We start from the raw sequence: 23,590 nt of genomic DNA on the forward strand, positions 1-23,590 counted from the left end.
TGCATGAAAGTGTATCATTGAAACGAAATTGTACGCCCCTGATCTCGCATCTTTTATGATTGGAGACGACTATATGAAAGAAAATCGCAATTGAAATTTAATTTGGCATGAAATGCGATTTTACGCAAACATTGTCAACAAATATACATACGATTATACAATTCTGATTCAATATATGAAAATATACGATTTTTTCCACACAATGATTTACGATATGTGGTTGGCTGGGAGATGCGTAACCTGTAGCAACGTACATCGATGACTCGCTTTGGGGAGGTATCAAGGTAGCATGCTGGCGCTGACCCAGTTTCCCGAGTGATCTTCACCACTCCCTTTGTCCTCGGAAGGCGGACAGGGCGCGCCCAACTATTTCGCAAGCACCAAGAACTGATACTTGCGTGTGACGCGATTTGACCTGGTGAAGGATCAGGCTCTATCAGCTTGCACCAGAAGGAGTTGCTGAGAGTGACGCCTTTACATGCCCCGGCTCATACCGGGGACCACTTTCCAATCGCGGTTTTGGATCCAACCCAGTAGACCGACGCCATGACAGTAACGCTACCAGGATGTTCTCCCCGCGGCCACTTTATCGCTGTAAGGGTCGATCTCGACCGCAGTTGACTTAGAATCCCTGGTCTATCTGGTCCGTGTCTGAACTTGCCATTCTCCGAGTTCACGCATCACCTCCTCTGTAGCTTCAAGACGATGCAATGCGATGTAGGGTCTGTCGGAAACAGTCATGGCCTGAAAGGGCCTGTGTCATATATAGAACTTACAACTTTTCAGATGAATTCATTTGAATTCCAACTAATGGGGCCTTGCTAAAAGGAAGGTTATGCAATTTTTACCCCTCCTGACCCAGACGTCCATCGGAATAAAACTGTCCTCGTGGCTCCAATTTTTGTGGCTCCCAGCTTAATTGAAACTACAACTAATAGTGAAGTGAACCTCAAAATTTTATTGAAAAATATTGATGTTTGCGTCTTTGGCAGCGGTTTGAAATTTTGTTGTAATCCCCGTAGCCTACGGGTTAACTGAGAGCTTACAGGGCAGCAGGGACGAAAGTCCTGGGGCCTGACGCACCCCCCCGCTTGCGAGTCAGCCGCGTAGTCGCCGGCTAAGAATAGGACTACTAACCCCGATTCAAGGTGTCAAGCGACCCGTGCTGAGGAATGAGTGATCGAGGGGGTGAAAAAGATGCTCGATCTTTAACGGAGCCTGTGGGGTACCTGGGCACCCCCCACAGTAAGCTGTCCCTTACCGCGTTAATGCAGGGCTCTGGCGTGGTGGACATTCTTTCCCGTGCTACTCGTGGGATTTAATCATGAAGTCAAATAAAAATCAGAATCTAGGTGGAAATAGTGGTGGGATCAACCCCTTCGCAAGAAGCGGGTTGATGAGATCTCCGACAAGGAGAAGTGAGGAGATAGGCGCTGGGAGTTGCGTACGCAGCTCAAGCGTGGGTGCTCCAGTCCACTTCCCGGCAAGCCAGCCGGTGGAGGTTATGGACGGAGCGTGGTTGTTGAGGGCCGTCAACCGAGGATCCAAAGGACGGTCCACAATAGAGGTGGCTGAGCAGCAGCTTGGCAAAATCATCGACTTTGCGTCCACTAAGTCGAACATAAGCAAGGACCTGAAAACGGCCTTGCTTCGACTTAGGGCGTCGATCGACGATGCCAAGCAGGAGCACGCGGCACTCGCGTTGCTGACTGCTGCAGCAGCGGAGCCTGCAAATGAGAAAGTGCCGAAGTTTACCCAAACGGAGGCCTTCTCCTTCGCAGGAGGTCCGAATAAGGCGGAAGCGACTGCTCGCGACAAACGTGACAAGCATTCGCAGAAGCGGGCGAGGCAGCCGTCAGGTGAGGAGCTGTCTGGCGGCGCCCGCAAGGCCAGGCGTATAATTACCCCGAAAGCCGGTGGTAATGCCGGAAAGTCGGACCCCAGCCAGGGTTCCCGGAAAGCTGGGAAGGGTGGGCCTGAAAAGGCTGGCCCGTCCCGGAACGATGGGAACAAGGGGTTGCGACCACTGGTGGGCCCTCAGCAGCCACAGAGCAGGGCGATCCAAGGAGAGGACCCTCCTTGGACAAAGGTTGAGCGGAAGAAGAAGAAGAGGAATCCACAGGTAGAAGAGCAGGGCGCCAAGCCAAGGCGCAGGAGGGTACGTGCCAAGCGCGAGAAAGGTGACGCGCTCGTCATCAAGACTGAACAGTCGAAATACTCGGACGTCTTGAAGGCGATGAGGTGCGACGCCAAGCTTGAGGGTCTTGGAGCCGACGTACGCAGTATCAGACGTACTCGTACGGGCGAAATGATCCTGGAGCTTAAGCGCGAGAAGGATCACAAGGGCGCCGCCTACAAGAGGCTGGCAGAAGAGATCCTTGGTAATGGAGTGGAGGTGAGGGCTCTTACGCATGAGGCGACTCTGAAGGTCAAAGACTTAGACGAGATCACCGAAGCGGGAGAGCTCGTCACGGCACTGCGGCAACAGTGCGATGTTCAGGTGGCCGCCACAGCCGTCAGGCTGCGGAAGGGGCCAGCAGGGACACAGATAGCTCTGGTTCAGCTACCTGTGGCGGACGTTAAAAAGTCCGTTAAAGTAGGGCGGATAAAGGTGGGCTGGTGCGTATGTCCTTTGACATTCCACGAGCCACCAGAGGTTTGCTTTAGGTGTCTGGAACCAGGACACAAGTCGTGGGACTGTAAAGGCCCTGACAGGTGCAAACTGTGTCGGCGATGCGGCGCTGAAGGTCATAAGGCCCAAAGCTGCACGAGTCTACCCATCTGTATGATCTGTACCGGGAAATCCTCGAACAACAGACATCCAACGGGTGGTCCAAGGTGCCCGGCCTTTAAGAAAGCCGCAGTGAACAACAAATCACAGTGCAGGTAACGCAGCTGAACCTGAACCACTGTGATGCAGCTCAGCAACTGCTTTGTCAGGCGGTTTCTGAGTGGGAGACGGATATCGCCATCATTTCGGACCCATACCGAGTACCCGCCGGCAACGGCAACTGGGTCTCGGATGGGATCAGGAAAATGGCGGCGATATGGATGACGGGTAAATACCCCGTGCAGGAGTTGGTGTCTACTACCTATGAGGGCTTCGTGGTCGCCAAAGTAAACGGGGTCTTCTTCTGTAGCTGTTATGCGCCTCCGCGGTGGCCGATCGAGCAGTTCACGCAAATGCAGGACCGCTTAACGACCGTGCTAACAGGGCGAAGGCCGGTGGTAATAGCGGGCGACTTTAATGCCTGGGCCGTGGGATGGGGAAGCCGTTTCACGAACCAGCGGGGTCAGATCCTGCTAGAAACACTGGCCATCTTGGATGTCGACTTGGCTAATGTCGGTACCAAGAGTACCTTTAGTCGAAACGGAGCGGAGTCAATTATTGACGTGACCTTTTGTAGTCCTGGCCTAACAAGTAGTTCGAACTGGAGAGTAGATGATGGCTACACTCACAGCGACCACCTGGCGGTTCGCTACAGTATCGACTACAATAACAGCAGACAGCGGATAGAAGAAGAGGCGGCTAGGCCAAGGCCAAGCCCTCGCAGGTGGTAGACATCATACTTCGACGAAGGGGTATTTAGGGAGGCGCTCCGCCGTGAGCGAAACTTAATCGGTTTAGACGGCGACGAGCTGGTAGCGGTGCTCTCACGTGCGTGTGATGCGACCATGCCTAGGCGAGTCCACCCTAGAAATGGGAGGCCACCGGCTTACTGGTGGACCGACGAGATTGCAGACCTGCGCCGCGCCTGCCTACGGGCTAGGCGGCGGATGCAGCGAGCACGATCAGAGGAAGAGCGAAACGAACGGCGGGTGGTGTTCGCCGCTGCAAAAGCCGCGCTTAAGACCGAGACAAGAGCATGCAAAAAGGCCTGCTTTGAGGGTCTCTGTCAGAGTGCCAATACGAACCCCTGGGGTGACGCCTACAGGATCGTTATGGCCAAGACGAGAGGTGTGATGGCTCCTACAGAGCAATCTCCAGAGATGTTGGAGGGGATCATTGGAGGACTTTTTCCGCGTCATGATCCTAATCCTTGGCCTCCTTTCGTAGGACAGCCGGGGACTGGGGCTGGCGATGAGGAGAGGGTCACCGATGTGGAACTTGTTGGGGATAGCTAAGTCCCTTAGCGTAGGGAAGGCCCCAGGTCCGGACGGAGTTCCGAACCTGGCCCTTAAAAGTAGCTATTGCAGAGGCTCCCGAGATGTTCAGGTCTGCTATGCAGAAATGCCTGGACGAGAGAGTTTTCCCAGAAGCTTGGAAGAGGCAGAGCCTGGTACTATTGCCAAAGGCGGGGAAACCACCCGGAGACCCGTCGGCATATAGACCAATATGCTTAATTGACACGGCGGGGAAGGTGCTCGAAAAGATCATCCTCAATAGAATGTTGCGGTTCACCGAGGGCGAAAATGGTCTTTCGAGTAACCAGTACGGCTTCCGGAAGGGGAGGTCCACCGTAGACGCTATCTTGTCGGTTACAAAAACCGCCGAGAAAGCACTCGAGCCTAAGAGGAGGGGAATTCGCTTTTGCGCGGTAGTGACTCTGGATGTACGGAATGCGTTTAATAGCGCCAGCTGGTCTGCTATTGCCGATGCGCTCTTGAGTCTGGGGATACCGGAGTACATGGGGTGGGACACTCATTAATATGGGCAATAATATTCCATTAATATCGGTTAATATTATATTAGTTCAGTAATATCGATGATAAACATCAAGGTGGCTGTGATTTTGTTATTCGCACAGACTATTGACGTATGAAGGTAAATATATTGAATTATGCAGTCCATTACGGTAAGTTTTTATTTCCATCTTAATAATTGAATTTAAGGCAAAGGTTATTTTTGAATTTTAGACTTAACACTTTCTCGAAGCATACCCATGCGACACACAGTGTAAAAAACAGGACATTAAATTTCTCAACAAGGCCCCAGCATCGTCCTGCGACCGAGGCAATTTCCGCCTGCAAATGCTACCTAATGGATTGGTGGGCCGATGGCTTCATACCGGCCAGTCAGAGTATCAGAATCAGCCCGAATTACTTACAGATTGTGGTTCAGTCAGGGATTAGCAGTGACCAATGGTGACCAACGTCAACAGGCCAGGCTGATCTTTATGGACATAAAAACTTCATGTTTAATGCTACCTGAAATAAATACCCACAATTTCATTGTAATTTTATTTCTTTTAATCAGGCAAGAAAAATGATAAATGTGAAACGGTTTCCAAATTACTTTACGCATGTTCCAGGAAGTGCCGAACAAAAGATGAATCTCAACAGCCAAATTCATGTGACATCATCCAGAGTGCAGTTTAATTTGGCTGGTAGCTTTATGATCAATGCTTCGTAGTATTTTTGTGGGATCTAGGAGAGATATCCGACTTGCAAGGCCCCTACAATAGACCACCCAAGCGGAAGTGGTTCAAGTCGTCGACTAAAACCTACGACCTCTTGTTTGCCCGTAGCGAACTTTGAACATTCTTGTAAATACTTCAAGGTGGTGGTCATGGATATAACGTTCATTGAAATTAATCTGCAGGTCCTGGTCCACATCCGAAAAGACTGTTCTGAGATCAGCAGAAACGAAATCACCAAACTAGAAACATGCTGTATGTGGTTCAAGTGTCCAAATTATGTGGGTTCCTCTCATTCTAATGCGATGTTTTGACAACTGTAAACAACGTCAAAATATCAATGAGCACTTGATAATATGTTTAATACCAGAATTAATATCCGTAATATTTGTAATACGAAATCGAGTGTCCCACCCCATGCCGGAGTACCTGTACGAGATTCTCGTAAGTTACTTTCAGAATCGTGTACTAGTCTACGACACGGAGGTGGGTCGGAAGTGCTTTCACATAACCTCAGGAGTCCCGCAGGGTTCCATCTTGGTCCGGTGGTATGGAATGTCATGTACGACGAGGTGTTGAGGTTAGAGTATCCAGTGGGAGTGGTGATTGTTGGATTTGCCGACGACATTACGCTCGAAGTCTACGGTGAAACGATCGAGGAGGTAAAGTTGACTACCGACCACTCGATCAAGGTTGTGGAGGCGTGGATGCGGTCCAGAAAACTGGAGCTGGCTCACCACAAGACTGAGGTGACGGTTGTTAACAACCTGAAGTCGGAGCAGCAGACGGAGATCAGTGTAGGAGAGTGCACTATCCTGTCAAAGCGCTCCGTCAAACACTTGGGCGTGATGATCGACAATAAGCTTACTTTCGGTAGCCACGTCGATTATGCCTGTAAAAGAGCCTCCACAGCTATTGCGGCACTGTCCCGGATGATGTCCAATAGCTCTGCGGTGTACGCCAGTAAGCGCAAGCTTCTGGCTAGTGTTGCTACGTCCATATTTAGGTATGGCGGCCCGGCGTGGGGCACCGCGCTAAGTACTAAATGCTACCGACGGAAGCTGGAAAGTACTTACAGGCTTATGTGCCTGAGGGTTGCGGGGGCATACCGTGCCGTGTCACACGACGCTCTCTGCGTCATTACTGGTATGGTGCCTATCAGCATTCTTATCAGTGAGGACATGGAGTGCTTCGAAATGCGCGGCACAAGAGGCATACGCAGGACTGCCAGGATGGCCTCTATGGTCAAATGGCAGCGCGCGTGGGACAGTTCCACCAAAGGAAGGTGGACCAATAGGTTGATACCGAGGGTAGATAGTTGGATTAATAGGCGCCATGGGGAAGTTACATTCCACCTGTCACAGGTCCTTACAGGCCATGGTTGCTTCCGACAGTATCTACACCGTTTCGGGCATGCGGATTCTCCCGAAGGCCCAGCGTGCAATGGTTTAGAGGAAACGGCGGAACACGTTTTGTTCGTGTGCCCGCGTTTTCGCACAATGCGTGACCGCATGCTTGCCACATGCGGGGAGGACACAAACCCGGACAACTTGGTCCAGAGGATGTGTAGGGATGAGTTTGGCTGGAACGCCGTTTCAACGGCTATCACCCATATCGTCTGGGAACTACAGAGGAGGTGGCGCGTGGACTCGGAGAGTGGCTAGTCCAGATGCAGTACAAGAGGTGGTCCAGGGGTTCGGAGTCGGCTTCGTAGGTCATACCGGTGCCCTGCGGTCGAGATCGACCCTTACAACGATTAAGTGGCCGCGGAGAGGAAGTCCCGGTAGCGGTGCTGTCGTGGCGTCGGTCTACTGGGTTGGATCCGAGCCCGCGGTTGGAAAGGGGTCCCCGGCAAGGGTCGGGGTAGGTGAGATCCTGCTGTCTGCAACCTACGGGTGCATCTGATAGGGCCTGAAGGGAAGTGATGCCCTTCCTTACGGACAGGTCAGATCGGGTTGCACGTGGGTATCAGTTCTTGATGTCCGCTCAGCAGTAGGGCGCGGGCGGGGTTGACCCTGCCCGCCTTCCGAGGACAAAGGGAGTGGCGAGGACCACTCGGGAAACTGGCTAAGCGCCAGCATGCTACCGTGATGGACTCTCTAAAGCGAGTCATCGATGTTCGTTGCTGCAGGCTACGCAGCTAACCTTGTGGGTGCGATGTGTACTAGTTCCTCTCTGAAGCAATACCTTCTTGGTGGTTTCGGAGAGACGTAGGGTTTGGCGACCATAGGAATGGTTTAGTGGGTACGAGGAGAGAGTAGTCCTGGATTTTACTTTTGTTGTAGAAGACGGCCTGTCAGACCTACACTACCCTAACCTTCTGTTAGGGTGTCTGTTGAGCAGATTATCCCCCTATGGTTTAGAAGGAAAAAAAACATATAAGTGAAAATTTAAACTAAATAGTAACATCATAATCCCGCCCTTATTCAGCCTCAAGTATGAGCTTGAAGAGGGGCAGCTGATTGTCTCGGAGAAACACAAGGTCCACCGCACTATTGCTCCGGTTAGCGCAGTAAGGGCAAAATACTGTGGAGGGTGCCCTGGTACTCCACAGGCTCCGTTTGCGATTAGGTTTTTATAAGACCCCCTTACCATTCATTCCTAGGCACGGTAAGTGTATAGTCGCATAACACCTTGAATTAGAGGTCACCTGATTAGTGGACTCCTACCACTAGAACAGGCGCACAGTGGGACCATTTTGAAAAAAGACGATCAAAACCTCTAAGAGCCATTAGATGACATTTAAGCATATAGGTGTCTTTGGAGGATATGTTCAGAAAAATCTTCTCTATTTTTGTGCATATTCACTGTATGGTAAAACTGTAAGGTGAACCCGAGCAAAAAAATATTTTTTTCAAAATATTTTTTTAGAGGGTGGATGTCTTCAGCAAAGTTGTAGAATAAGTAATTTCAAGTAACTTTGCTGAAGATATCATATAGCTTGGACTTCATTTTCGGGGAGAAAATAAGAAATTTTTAAAACACAACCTCAAAATCAGTTTTTTAAACTTTTCCATGATTATATCGTAAAATTTGAACGTAACATGTTCTACAAGTTTGTAAATACTACTGAAATACACAATCTTGCCGAAGACACCAATTCTGTAAAATTGATAATTGCTCCAGTAAACCATTTTTTTTGAAATTTTTTCACTATTTTCACTATTGAATATTTTTTGAATAGGCACTTTTTGGCACTTGTGTTGTCAAAATTTCAATGCTTCATTATGTCCAGAATAGACCAAAATTGACTTAACAATCGGGTCTGATAAGGCACTTTGATATCTGATGCTATTTTAATAGCCATTTTCAAAAAAAAAAAAAATATTCACGAATCTCATACTACTTTTCGATATTATTTTTAGTTTATCCGAGTAGTAATTCTAAATAAGAAAAACAAGTTAAATAAATGCAGGCTATTTGAATTGTTAGTGTTATTAATTTTTAACTAAAAATTTTTAAAGAGGGAAAAGCCCCTTTGAGTGATTTCCTTAACTACGAAATCTTTCTCAAAAAGGCACAAAATCTCTTTATCTTTTCAAAAAATTGTTATAATATAAACTTGAAACTAATGGCTCCTCTGGAAAAGTATCCATAATCGAGCCGTGATCTTGATGCGGATTTGTTAAGGGATGAACCAAGGTAACATGTCTACGACGAAGGAATCGACAGGAATAGAATACTATTTGGATTAACTAGTAATGATGTCGAAAAGTTTTCGTGAGTTTTCAGTTTGTGTTGAATGATTTGTATGAAATTTACGAATACTTTCTTTGAAAAATGACTATTAAAATAGCATCAGAAATCAAAGTGCCTTATCAGACCCGATTGTTAAGTCACTTTTGGTCTATTCTGGACATAATGAAGCATTGAAATTTTGACAGCACGGCTGCCAAAAAGTGCCTATTCAAAAAATATTCAATAGTGAAAATAGTGTAAAGTTTTCTAAAATATTGGTTTACTGGAGCAGTTTTCAATTTTACAGAGTTAGTGTCTTTGGCAAGATAGTGTAATTTAGTAGTACCTACAAACTTGTAGAACATATCACGTTGAAATTTTACGATATAATCATCGAAAAGTTCAAAAAACTAATTTTGAGCTTGTGTTTCAAAACTTTCATATTTTCTCCCCAAAAATGAAGTCCAAGCTATATGATGTCTTCAGAAAAGTTCCGTGAAATTACTTGTTCTACAACTTTGCTGAACACATCTACCCTCTAAAAAAATATTTTGAAAAAATAATTTTTTGCTCGGGTTCACCTTACAGTTTTACCATACAGTGAATATGCACAAAAATAGAGAAGATTTTTCTGAACATATCCTCCAAAGACACCTATATGCTAAAATGTCATCTAATGGCTCTTAGAGGTTTTGATCGTCTTTTTTCAGAATGGTCCCACTGTGAGGCGGTCCGTAGTGCTATTCTTAGCCAGTTGAACCAACCGCTACCGATATTACACAGCTATCTAGGCTGATCGGGAAAAGAAGTTAATATTGGTGATCAACTTCATACGGGCCATAAAAGCCGACAAAAAAGCTCCCTACCTGACGGCTGTGGCAGCCTTACCCGCTTCTGCGAGTGCTTATTAAAAGTAGCCGCATCCGCCACACCTTTTGGGCTACCTGCGAAAGCGAAGGCCTTCGTCTGGGTAGCCGTAGTAATCTGTGCTTTCGTCAATTCTGCCACTGCTGCAGTTTCCACAAGTCTCTCGTGGTCTTGCTTGGCATCGTCCATCGACTTTCGAAGTCGTAACAGGGCCTGTTTAAGGTCCTAGTTTTTGTTGGACTTAACTTTCAGAGCTTTGAATCGAAACTTGGATTTTAGATCGTTATTTAAACCTATCTTGGGTGTAAGAAGGACTTTAAAGGGAGTCAGTAGGATAAGCAAAACAAATGGCAAACTACGTAGGGTATGTGTATCATTCCTTGGCCTAATTTGCAAGCCGCCTTGACAATTTTGACCATAACTCATGAAATAATAGCACTAGAAATAATATGTTGACCCTATTACACACTCTAGGCAATGCATAATTCTCCAATTGGAAGTAAACTTACGTAAATATTCAAGAATTTACTTAATTAAGCTGAAAAGATTTGATGCGATGGTATGCAACGTTGGTCTATGGTACAAAAATTGGCCTATTAGTGGATACAACGTTGGCCTATTGCTTTCCATGCACTAGAACCATTTATTATCTTATTTTTTCAATATTTCTGCTGAAGTATTATCTCTGTTTGTTCACCAATCTTACTTTTAAATTACATTTTCGGAGCCAAATTTTCAAAAAACTATAAATAAATCACTTTAACTAAAGTTCTTTCTTAATCTAGTAACGAAAACAACGCAACCCTATTATTGTGTTATATTTTTACAGTCACCGTACAAAAATCTTTCTTCCTGTTCGTTCTTTCTGGTTCTTACGCAAGAAATGTTGGTTTCGCCTTTTTATCGTTGTTTTTGACGTCACTTTACTGATGGGCCAAGATTTGGGTACATAGTGAAAAAAATGTCCTCAATATTCGGCCCACATTCAATTTGTAAAATAGTTATTATTCGTTGAAAACAAATACACAAGTTCAAAATAGCGTCTTTAACCGTCGCATCAAATGTTCAATTATTGAAAAGTCAATTCGAAATGTTCCAGAATCATGCCATTTATGATCACGTGTATAGACTACCCACTAAGCCGAAGAATCATGGCGTCTACAAAAATTAAACAAAGTGACATTTTCATTCAATTTTAATGCTCCAAAGTGCTAAAATTGAAACGAAATGTAGCAGTTGTTTGGCGCATAGCTTTTCCGATATCCAGTTATGCATGCTTGTTTGAGTTTTTGGTTTACATTGAGATAGGCCGAACGAGGGGGCTATGCCAACGAAGCATCCCGATACCCTATTTCGAGTTAACATTTTACTGCATTGTTATTTCATCACAGTATTAGCCTCAAACTACTTCCTCGTATGTGCACGATTATGCAGTAATTCATCATTTCAGAACGTATAATTGTACTTTCTCTCATATTATCCCATAATCATAAAAAATGCATTAGCAAGTAATGCCCGCTCCAAATCACCTTTGTCATCTGGATAAGATTTAATGCAAACGCTATATGTACGCACCGTAATAAATTTCACTTTAGATCCCAATTACCGTCATCCGTCGATTTCAAAACCGGAAAAGCCTGGTAGGGTACACGCGCGTATCCACTTGCAAGAAGGCCAAGCGAACAGCATGAATTTTTCCCCGCAAATTGGCTCGGTGGTGCGTCCCAGTAAAAACCTCAACTCCCCATTGGATTTAAACGGTCACCCCGGCAATGTGCTCGGTAGTCGGCGTCGTCGTCGTCGTCGTCGTCGGTCAGTCAGTGCTGGCTGACTAAGTGGAATGGATGAATGGCAAACGGAAGTTGTAGCCTCGCGAAAGCAAATCATAAAAGCGGAAAATAAATCGTTTTCATTTTGGCTGTTCGGGCATGGGCGGCCAGAGTGAAAAAAAATGTTGGAACATAACCGTACATCGTTGGATTGACGGTTGGTTGGAGGTAGTGCCATACCAGTAGGAGGGATATTCACAGCAAGTATCAAGTACATAAAAAAGCCGAGGAAAAACCAACAGGATATCGTAAAACCGCGAAATTTCAAACGTACGACGTTCGAAGAAAGCAGACCACCGAACGAAATAATCGATGAAAAATGTATAAATTCAACATTAATCATGGGAGCGATAGAGAAAGACAGAATGGCCTGGCGACATAAAGAACGTGGTTTAACAGTCATATTTCTTCGCCTTGATTGCTTTCGGGCAGGCTTTGTCGGTGCGGATAATTTGCATCTTTCGAGGTTAAGAAAAATTGTGACCGGGAACTGAAACGAAAGCCTTTACACGAGACAAAGAATACTGAAATTAATTCAACATATAAATTTGAAGAGTAATGTTAATCAGAAAGAAATAATGAAATCGAAAGGTATGATAAGTTCAACAAGTTCTCTTGATGATAAGAGGAAAGTACGAATAGTGGTCTTCTCCAAAATAACTATTTTTACAGTGTTGTTATGTTGTTCATGAGCTCCGTCTCATGATATACTTTACACAGACGGAACTTGTACAAAATTCCTACAAGAAATTAATAGTTATAGTGTCGGACAAAACAATAAGACCACCAGCTATTTTTCATACAAAATGGTCAAGTTCGACGATGTGATGCTCGATGATGTGACGCCAAATCGATCTGACACCAAATCGCGCTTTTATTTGAGATTCCGCACTTCCTCGTCACACTATTAACTGCGCAATGCGCAATATTTTGATAACTTTTTCAGTACATACTGATGATTTGTTTATGGCGGGCTTGGTGGTCTAGTGGCTACCGCTTCTGATTTATATGCAGAAGGTCCTGGGTTCAATCCCTGGCCCGTCCCTTTCCTCCTACTTTGTATCTTTCTATATACTTTCTCTCTGCTCTCTACATATACAACTCATGTATATAAACATGTTCATAGCTGTCGCTAGAACAGAAACGGGTTGAAAAAGCCGTTTCCCTTCCTTCCAAACTTTCACAGCACAGTGTTACAATCCTATTAGAAAACGCCTACAAGTTATGCAATCAAGCGAACTGTGCCGCACATCTTCAAAATAATAAAAACACACAATTCTATCACCTTCCCCTGGCATCCACACACCAATGTGTGAACCTTCTGCCAACCAACGTCCCACCAACACTCCAACATCCGCATGAATTTGTGCTGGCGCAGAGGTATATTCGGCCAGATGTGGATACAAATGATTGCAATCATCACTTCCTTACCCCTTCCCCACATTGACCTGCAACCTGACGTGGCAGGCGCCATTGTCGCCTAAAAATAGAAGATCATCAACGCTCACACACTGAAGATGCCTGCTAGTCCCCGGCAGTTATCTCATTGGTCCTTGTGTGAGTGTAGCTGGTCTGGCGATACTGGAGTAGCATCCACGGGCGGTCAATCAAGCTCAAGCTCAAGCTCAAAATGGTCAAGTTCGACGATGTGATGCTCGGTTTATAGTGAACCAATTTGGCTGAAATTTTGACAGTCGCCATCAAGTTACGTGAATTTTGATTTGTATTTAATTGAGTGACTTCTGCTCACTACATCAAAAGTTACAGATATACGAAACGACAAAATAATAGGACCACTTTCAGATTGCCATTATCAAATTATATATGAGAGTATCTGATACTTGATGATTGATAAACAAGTACTAAGATTAAGGATGCCATTTAAACTTGGGGACATTTTTATTAAATTGACCACAAATATCCATCATAAAAATTTGGTGTCAGAATTTTGTCGCACCGGATATCTCATCGGAAGTAGTGAACAGAACTCAATCAATTTAATACAAATCAAAATTCCCGTAAATCCATGTCGGCTGCCAAAATTTCAGCCAAATCGGTTTACTAGAAACCGAGTACCATATCGTCAAACTTGACCATTTTATATGAAATAGGACCGGTGGTCTTATTATTTTGTCCGACACTGCACTAAGGGCCAGAATCGCAATCTAGCGGAACAAAATTAATTACTCCAAAACGAAGCATTTCCGACACATGGTGTCTTCGACAAAGTTGTTTGACATTAGCAGGGGCATCTATTGCTATGAACGTAGTAGTTCGCAACTCGTCCGCATAGGTGGCGCCACCATCTAACTTCTTTGTTTTACGTCCTAGAGATTTGGCGTCTTCGGTGAAGTTGTTTATTTTTGCAAAATAAACAACTCTTTCTCAGACGTCAAAATTCCACAGCCTACTGTTTTCAAGTTATTTAAAAAATAAAAACCAATCAATGAAAAAAACAGTTTTTTAAGCTTATTTTGACATTTTTACTAGAAACCATGTGAGTTTTAATTTTTTCCTAATGCATATGTGTCAAACCAAACACATTGTATGGGAATATGTTGAATATCATCATTAAAAATTAAAAATAAAAATACAAATTCGAAAAAATAGTGTAAATTTCAAGGCCTAATATCTCACAAAGCGCAAAAAATCGCAACTTCAAATTTTCAGCAAATACGGAGCAATACTAGGTGAACATACTGCCAAAAATTTGGAGAGGTATTTTTTGGTGTTTTTGAGATAATAGCTTTTTAGTAACAGTATAAATATAAGTAGTGCCAGCATGTAACTTTTTACTGTTACACATTAGAGAGTTTATGTATTCGAAAAAGTTGTTCATTTTGACTAAATAAACAACTATTTCTTAGACGTCAAAATTCCACGGCCTACTGTTTTCGGATTATTGCATATAAACTAGATAATATTGGTAAAAATGACAATAAAACACATTTTGATGCAATAGTATGAAGTATTTTTTATTGTTTTTACTTTTACGATACATAGTAAGTCATGAAAATATCAGCTTACTATTGTCAGCATGGGTCAAGATATCTTTTAATTTTTTGCAAGTCATAACAATAAAAATAGTTCATACTACTGCATCAAAAGGTATTTAATTGTAATTTTTTATCAATATTATTTAGTTTATATGCAATAACTCGAAAACAGTAGGCCGTGGAATTTTGACGTCTAAGAAATAGTTGTTTATTTAGTCAAAATGAACAACTTTTTCGAATACATTAACTCTCTAATGTGTAACAGTAAATAGTTACATGCTGGCAATACTTATATTTATACTGTTACTAAAAAGCTATTATTTCAAAAACACCAAAAAATACCTCTCAAAATTTTTGGCAGTATGTTCACCTAGTATTGCTCCGTATTTGCTGAAAATTTGAAGTTGCGATTTTTTGCGCTTTGTGAGATATTAGGCCTTGAAAATCACACAATTTTTTCGAATTTGTATTTTTATTTTTTATTTTTAATGATAATATTCAACATATTCCCGTACAATGTGTTTGGTTTGACACATATGCATTAGGAAAAAATTAAAACTCACATGGTTTCTAGTAAAAATGTCAAAATAAGCTTAAAAAACTGTTGTTTCATTGATTGGTTTTTATTTTTTAAATAACTCGAAAACAGTAGGCTGTGGAATTTTGACATCTGAGAAAGAGTTGTTTATTTTGCAAAAATAAACAACTTTACCGAAAACGCCAAATCTCTAGGACGTAAAACAAAGAAGTTAGATGGTGGCGCCACCTATGCGGACGAATTTCGAACTACTACGTTCATAGCAATAGATGCCCCTGCTAATGTCAAACAACTTTGTCGAAGACACCATGTGTCGGAAATGCTTCGTTTTGGAGTAATTATTTTGTTCCGCTAGATTGCGATTCTGGCCCTTAGTGCACTGTATGTAAGCAATCAGTTAAAAATGAAGATTTACCAAGCTGTTCGAACCCGTATGAAGTTGATCATCAATATTAACTTCTTTTCTCGATCAGCCTAGTTAGCTGTGTAGTGTCGGTTAGCGATAGTCTCAACTGGCTAAGAATGACACTACGAACCGTCTGTTCCGGTAGTAAGAGTTCACCAATAGTTGACCCCTAATTCATGGTGTGATGTGGCTTCATGTTTACCGTGCCCAGGAATGAATGTCTAGCAGGGGGGTCTAATAAAAATCTAATCGCTAACGGAGCCTGTGGAGTACCAGGGCGCTCTCCACAGTATGTTGTCCTTACTGCGCTAACCGGAGCAATGGTGCAGTGGACCTTGTGTTTCAGGACCAGCCAAGGGCTGAAAGTCTCTCTAATAAAGACAAATCAATCAATCACCTTGTGTTTCTCCGAGACAATCAGCTGCCCTTCTTTAATCTCACTTGAGACTAAATAAGGGCGGGATTATGAAGATGTTGTTAATGAGTTTAAATTTTCACCTATATGGCTACACATTATGCGATTTACACAGTGTATTCTGTATATCCTCGCCTTTGGCGTTTTCCAATCGATGCCGATCTGGTCTTATTGCTGCTGTTCTTTGTTGTGCTGCTATTGCGAAGAGTTTAATCTTACCTAGTTTGGGTAGTGGCTACGGTTAGGATAGCTCAGATCAATCTTCAGCATAAAAGAACAGCAACGATCAATCTTTGCAGACTTATGCAAAATGGTACAGCCCAAGTGGCCTTGGTCCAAGAACCTTACTCTCGTAACGGGAATTTCTATTTAGGAAACCTTGTGAACCCGGTGTTTGCTACTTTCAGTAAACATGAAATGGCAAACTCGCGTGCCATGACTCGAGCCTGTGTGCTTGTCAACAACGTAATAGTTGCTACACTCATCTCTGAACTAAACACCAGAGATGTATGTGCTATCACAATTGATGTATCTGTTGGAAACCTCAACAGGAAATACGTCTATTGTTTGGTTTATTTACCCCATGATGAAGCATCCCCTACGGATGCTTTCAAACAAGTGATCGCATACTGTACTTCAAAAGGCCTTCCGCTAACTGTTGGCAGTGATGCTAATGCTCACCATATCATCTGGGCAGCTCAGACATTAACTTGAGAGGCTCCAGTTTGATGGAGTACTTAAGTAGTACAGATCTTGCATTACTCAACATAGGCAACCGCCCAACCTTCATGGTATCTGCTAGAGAGGAAGTGTTAGACATAACGCTTTGCTCTAGCGGAATTTGTCACGAGCTGACCAATTGGCATGTGTCAGATGAAGAATCTTTATCTGACCATCGCTATATCTTTTTTGAACATTTAAATGTTACTTCGCAAACATTGAATTGCGTTTCAGGAATCCTCGGTCAACAAACTGGGATCATTTTACTATTTGGTTGCGGCCAAATTTCATGGATACTCACCATCCATTGACACTCCAAGTGATTTAGATGATGCCGTTGATACTACAACGACCTTTATCATGGAAGCTTTTGAAGAAGCATGCCCTCTACGGTCTGTGAAGATCACAAGAGGAACCCCTTGGTGGAACTCTGATCTGGCAAAACTCAGGAAACAATGTAGAAAGAGTTGGAACAGACGACGTTCGGCTGGTTCGAAGGCTTTCAGGTTGGCTCGGAAGGCCTACAGGAAAGCTTTTGGTCTGCTGAACGATCCGGCTGGAAAAACCTTTGTACAAATGTTTCCAATTTGAGTGAAGTCAGTCGGTTAAATAAAATCCTTGCGAAATCTAAGGATTTCCGAGCGAACGAACTTCGTTTGCCAAATGGCGATCTGACTTCCTCTGATTTGGAAGTACTGGAATGCTTATTCATCACACACTTCCCTGGATGTGAGGATATTACATCTTCGGATGCACCTGATGTCTTTTCTTGTAGTTACGATTCCCTGGCTTCGGCTCGGAGTATTGTATTGGAACTATAGAATCGATTGAGTGAGCACTTAATAGCTTTGTTCTTTTCAAATCTCCTGGGGCAGAAGGGATTTATCCTATTTTGCTTTAGAAGGGATTTGATCATTTCAAACATGTTTTTAAAAAAATACTTGTTTGCAGTTTTGCTACAGGGTATATTCCCAAATCTTGGCGGGATATTACTGTGAAGTTTATTCCGAAAGTGGGTCGTGCGTCGTATGAAGAAGCAAAGAGTTTCAGACCTATCAGTTTGACCTCTTTTCTTCCGAAATGCTTAGAACGCATTGTGGATCATCACATCCGTGATGTTCGTCTGGCTAACGTGCCTCCTCATGTGAACCAACATGTCTACCAATCTGATAATTCCACTGTGACTTTTTTACACAAGGTTGTCTACGATATCGAAAAAGCATTCGCTCAAAAGCAATTGTTTTTTGGGTGTTTTCTTAGATAGCGAGGGTGCCCCGTGGCGCTAGTATACATAGTTACATTCTGTACGATTGGTGATCGCGAGATTGAAGCCAGATAGGAAGGTACGATCATCGGAAAAGTTATTCAGGACTTTGAGTACTTGCAGGTGATGAAAAGCATAGTTTTGAATTTCACCATCACGTGGCGCTAGTGTACATGGTAACCTCCGGTACGAATCTTGAGGGTTATAGCACGAGATTGATGCCAGATGGGAAGGTACGATCTTCGGTAAAGTTTTTCAGGACTACGAGTACTTCTAAGTCATGAAGAGCATAGATTCGAATTTCACCACAACGTGGCACTTTTGTATATAGTGGCTACCAGTACGTTTTTGGTGAGATATGCATATCACAAGATTGAAGCCAAATGCAAAGGTACGTTCTTTAGCAAAGTTGTTCAGGACTACGGTTACTTCCAGGTCATAAGAGCATAGTTCCAAATTTCACCACCACGTGGAGCTAGTGTACTATGTGTACCACCACGTGGAACGACATTGGTGAGATATAGCACGAAATTGAAGCCAGATCGGAAGGTACGATCTTCGGAAAATTTGTCAGGACAACTAGTACAGGTAATGGATGGCATAGTTACGAATTAAATCAACATGTGGCGTTATATTTTAGTACGGTTTTGAAATGATATATCTCTGCGTTCGAATACATTATACATAAATAGCTGAAAGCATAAAAGTTTATTTTCCGTATATTGCAAGTTCAATGTATAGAACTCACTGCGACGCATATAAATTTTGTTAAATTTTGCTTTAAGTGATATGAATATATAATTGATGATAGGGTGCTTGCTTATATCTCCGCAACACCTTGAAATCGACGCAAAAACACACTTCTTTTTCCTCACAATTTGACTACAGTAATCAAACTTATGACTCAGTAAATAGTTCAATATTATCAAGATCGTTATGGCATTACAGTGTACGGACGATTCTTGGGAAGATTAAATTTTGTTTTCAAGCATCATCAATCGACTTTCAGGCTGCCAAGATAGGTGATTTGCATGGAAAAACAAGTGATAAGTACAGGGGATACTCAAAATAACTGGGACAGGGTAAATATTCACTTTTCAAAAAATGTTCAACTAGCTGTAACTTTTCGAAAAGGGCATCAAATATTCTCAAATGTTTACTGTAAGTTCATCAACTAGTTGTGTTAACCTGATATTTACCAAATTTGGACCACTGATACACAAGTAGTTGATGAACTTACAGTAAAAATTTGAGAATATTTGATGCCCTTTTCGAAAAAATACAGCTTGTTGAATATTTTTTGAGAACTGAAAATTTTACCTGACTCAGTTATTTTGAGTATCCCCTGCAGGGTAACCTGGGGTAATACGCACCCCAGTGGCAAAACGCCCTCACGTTATTTCACTATAAAAGTGTAGTTCAGTCAGATGCAAGCAAACTAGACGGGCTTCGTGGCCGTGCGGTTAGCGGCGTCAGTCGTTTAGGCGTATTGTGAGTGCCACGGAGTGAGGGTTCGATTCCCGCTCCAGCCGGAGGAAACTTTTCGTCAAACGAAAAATCCTCTACTGGTCCACTGGGTGTTCCGTGTTGTCCGTTGCCTAATGTTAGTGAATGTTCAGTCTGTGCAACCTCTGGTTGAAGACGGTGTAGTGTCTTTAAAAAAAAAAAAAAAAAAAAAAAAAAATGAGCCGAACAAGCCCAAGAATGACAAAACAATTCGAATGAAAAGCGTGGAATACGATGATTTTCCACATTTGGAAGTTTGTATAATTTGAAGCGCACGCAACTTAAGCGATTGCGCGCCGATTATATGGAGTCAACCTATTAACTACCATCCGCCTCCTAAACCTTCCATTTGCTGCCGTTAATAGTAAAATGGAGCCGCCTGGTATTTCATTAGAATTCAAAGCGGGAAATGCCAGAAGTCGTATTGTCTCACTTCAAGGTGCGTTTTGCCTCCAAAAGTTTTTCAGCACCCAACAAGTAACACTTTTTTAAATTGTTAATTTGAATCGGTAAAATTGAAATCACGCGGACCAAAAGTTTGCGTCTATTAGATAAATAAGTAAACTAACTTTCAATACGCAAGAAATCCATAAAATCCTCTTAATCTTAGTTATAGGGCCATCTTTGTCCCATCTTCCCCTATGTAAGGGTTTGTTTCGAAAGTTTATTTTGTGACAGCTGCGTTGTTCTGTGCGGGTAAAGTGAGGCGAATGATTTTAAAGGACCCTTTTCTCGCGGGTGCATTGCTATGTTGAGTCAGTATTGTCAAAATAAAGCATGATTTTTATCTTGCGATTGATCGATAAAATTGGAATTGTGCTTGTCCTACGAATATCGCGACGCGTATTTCCATACAATCAGTCCCAAGTAACACACTTGTCACAGAATAGTGAGGTGACTCTTCTGTGACTAGTGTGTTACTTGGGAGTGCCAGATCATATCACCTACCATAGGTGACTTCCAATTCACACCCTACCTTACCCTACACGCAGAAAAATAAATTGTAAACACAATTAAATTCTAGTTCAAATCAATCGACTTTTCAGTTTACTATAGCGACAAACTGATTTCTAGTTCAAACTGAACTGTTTTATTGTTTGATAATACAAATATTTTCATTTGTCGAAATTTTTGACAGTTTGTTAAAACAAACAGAGATATGGTATTTTCAACATGAAATAATGGATTGATTTAAACGACTGCACTTTTGCCACTAACAAACCCGGAATGTGATTGTGTTGGTGACGGCAGCAACTGCGGCAGCTCGGAAATCTATTTTTAGACCGTCGGTAAGCGAATGGGGAGAAGAAGCATAGCATAGCATAGCATAGCATGAATACTTGCACAAATCTCGGATGGAGTTGCAAAGTTGAATATATCCATTGACATTGCTGATGTCGATACTATCTACAATGTCATAGATTTACTCAGCTCCACACACCTGGCCAAGTCCTTGCAAGCATTTATAAATCCCTTCATCAACTTAGAAAGAGCCCATAACTGAAGCAGCTTCCAATAGATGAAAGGATGTTGAAAATAGCGGACTTTTAACTTATATGTAGTTATATAGCAATTATTTACTGAAGTAGAATTATTTATAAATAAATAATACTGAAAAGATCGCACCAATTGTTGTGTGGTTTTTGTGGTTCAATGCCGATCATCTAATTGTCTTGATTAATGTTCTACTCTACAAAGAACAACACAATACTCAGCAAAGAACAACACAATACTGAACACTAAACACCCGCGCATCTATTCGGTAAGCGGATGGGGAGAAGAACGACTTAAAAAAAGACAAAAAAAAAAGCGAAACCGATCAACTTTTTGTGGATGCTGTCGTGAGTACCGGCGCGTTATCCATCACGGCCAAGGCTGCACTTGGAAGTTGGCGTGATGGATTTGCTACACTTTCTTCGTTGTGGCGTTGTTGGGGAAAGCATTTTATAGATGTGTGAGTGCTTTTGGACCATGTTTATGGTTTTTATTTTGTTGAAACAAATGAAATTTTTGACATTATATGAAATGATGGTAATCGGTTGTTTTTATCGATAAACTCTCAATGAAAACAATTAATTATAACCTTGGAATAAGTAAATTCTCAGTTTGAAAATCAACCATGCGTTTTATTGTTTTAAACAAGTGCCATTTTTCTGCGTGTACTAACAAAAACTCCTTCCCGAGACAACTGTGGGGATACTGTGGGTTTCATGGTTTCTAGTAGCTGCATAAAAAGAGGGAAAGCTACTCAGAACCAATATTGTGCATAAGAATATTTAATAATGACGGGAACTATTGTATCGGTGGTAAGTGTAGAATTAGCTATAAGTTAAAATACACATTAATAAAAACAAAACAAAAATCGGTGGTCAAGGGGTGTTTACAGAGGAAGCAAAGGAAGGTTACATGACCGTTTTTGGGCGTTTCCTAAGGTTTCATGTGCGTTACATGGGGTCCGAGTGGGTCTTAAGGGGGTTTCGGAGTCGTTTTAGGAAATATCAGAGATTTTAGGCTTGTTTCAGAGGCGTTACGGAGGCGTTTTTAGGGGGTTTGCTTAAGGAGGATTTTTTAAGGCATTTCAGGATGTTTCAGATTATTTTCGGCGTGATTCTTGGGTTTGGGGCCTTTCAGGTGCGTTACATGGGTCCGAGGGGGATATTGGAGGCATTTCAGGATGATTCAGAGCATTTTCGGCGTGATTACGAAAGCAGGAGTTTTCGGGGGTTTGGGGTCTCTTAGGTGCGTTACATGGGGTCCAAGGGGGTTTAAGGGGGGATTTTGGAGGCATTTGAAGACGTTTCAGAGCATATCGGGTGATTTAGAGGTGTTACGGAAGCGTTACGGAGGAGTTCTCAGGGGTTTCGAAGCCTCTCAGGTGCGTTACATAGGGTCTCCGGAAGAGTTTAAGGGGGATTTTTGAGGCATTCCAGGAAGTTTCAGAGCAGACTTTGAAATACTTTAAAACGCCCCTCAAATCTCTTGCAACGTCCTTTAAAGGCTTCTGAGATCCCTTGAATTTCCCCTTAAGCCCCTTGGAACGCCCCTGAAATCCACTTAATACTATTGAAATACCCCAGAATTCCACGTAATCCCATGAAAACAGCGAAACATCTTGACAGAACACCCTTAACAGGCTCCTCAAATCCCCTAAAACAATTCCTTAAAACGCCCCAGAAGCCCCTTGGAACCCTCTTTTTGGGCTCTCTGGGAACTTTCTGGAAACCCCCTTAGCCCCACCTCAACTGCCCAGGAGCAAGACCTGTTTTTGCGAACTAGATTCTCTAATTAAAGCCCAAACTTAATTTATGCATAAATTTCCCTCTTTCATGAACATTTATATTTTTAATTTATGCAGTCCCAGCTATGTGCATAAAAAGAGGCTCCAGTGTATTCCGTGCAACTTCGATTATTCCGGTCAATCACGCTGATATCTGGTGAAACTGATCTAGATAAGATTTATTTTTTCAATAGTGTTCTCGGTATGCATCCTAGAGGGTTGGAGTCTTCGACAGACTGCTTTGTTTTTGTTGGTTCTACATTCTTACGTATTCATTTTTGATCTAGATCTGCTGAAACTGATCAAGATTAGTTTTATCTTTCAGTACGACGCTCTTGCTTTTATTTTTAATATTGAACTTAATGGTATCTCAATGATCATAATGGTACAGTTACTTTCAACTTTTTGAATAAATGGTCGCCAATGGAGGAATGACTGTGTGTTGCGAGTACAGCTAAGAATGTGATATCTCGAATAAAAGGGTGGTGTGAGTCATTAGTCTCTTATTCCTAAGACTGCAGTATAGTTCTGCTATTCTTTATCTTTTTGACAAACCTGGTATTATGTTTTCCAGCGTCTGTTCGGGTTGAAATGTGTGTTTTATCATATTACGAAAGTTACATTGAAATAGAAACATAATTAACAGTTGTTAATAGTTTAAGAACAATAGAAACTATGTAAGATTTCGGATAATTCGAACAAGGTAGCGTAATTTAGCTCTTTAAGCTTCGTTCCAG

At 42.7% G+C, this 23,590-nt stretch overlaps 1 protein-coding gene across 5 annotated transcripts in view; it reads right to left on the reverse strand.

The window, feature by feature from the left end:
- LOC109400030 (uncharacterized) overlaps positions 1 to 23,590 on the reverse strand; it is a 1,200,131-nt gene that overhangs the window by 65,513 nt on the left and 1,111,028 nt on the right. The window lies entirely within an intron of this gene.

The sequence above is a fragment of the Aedes albopictus genome, chromosome 1 (assembly GCF_035046485.1).
Source record: "Aedes albopictus strain Foshan chromosome 1, AalbF5, whole genome shotgun sequence".
NCBI lineage: Eukaryota > Metazoa > Arthropoda > Insecta > Diptera > Culicidae > Aedes > Aedes albopictus.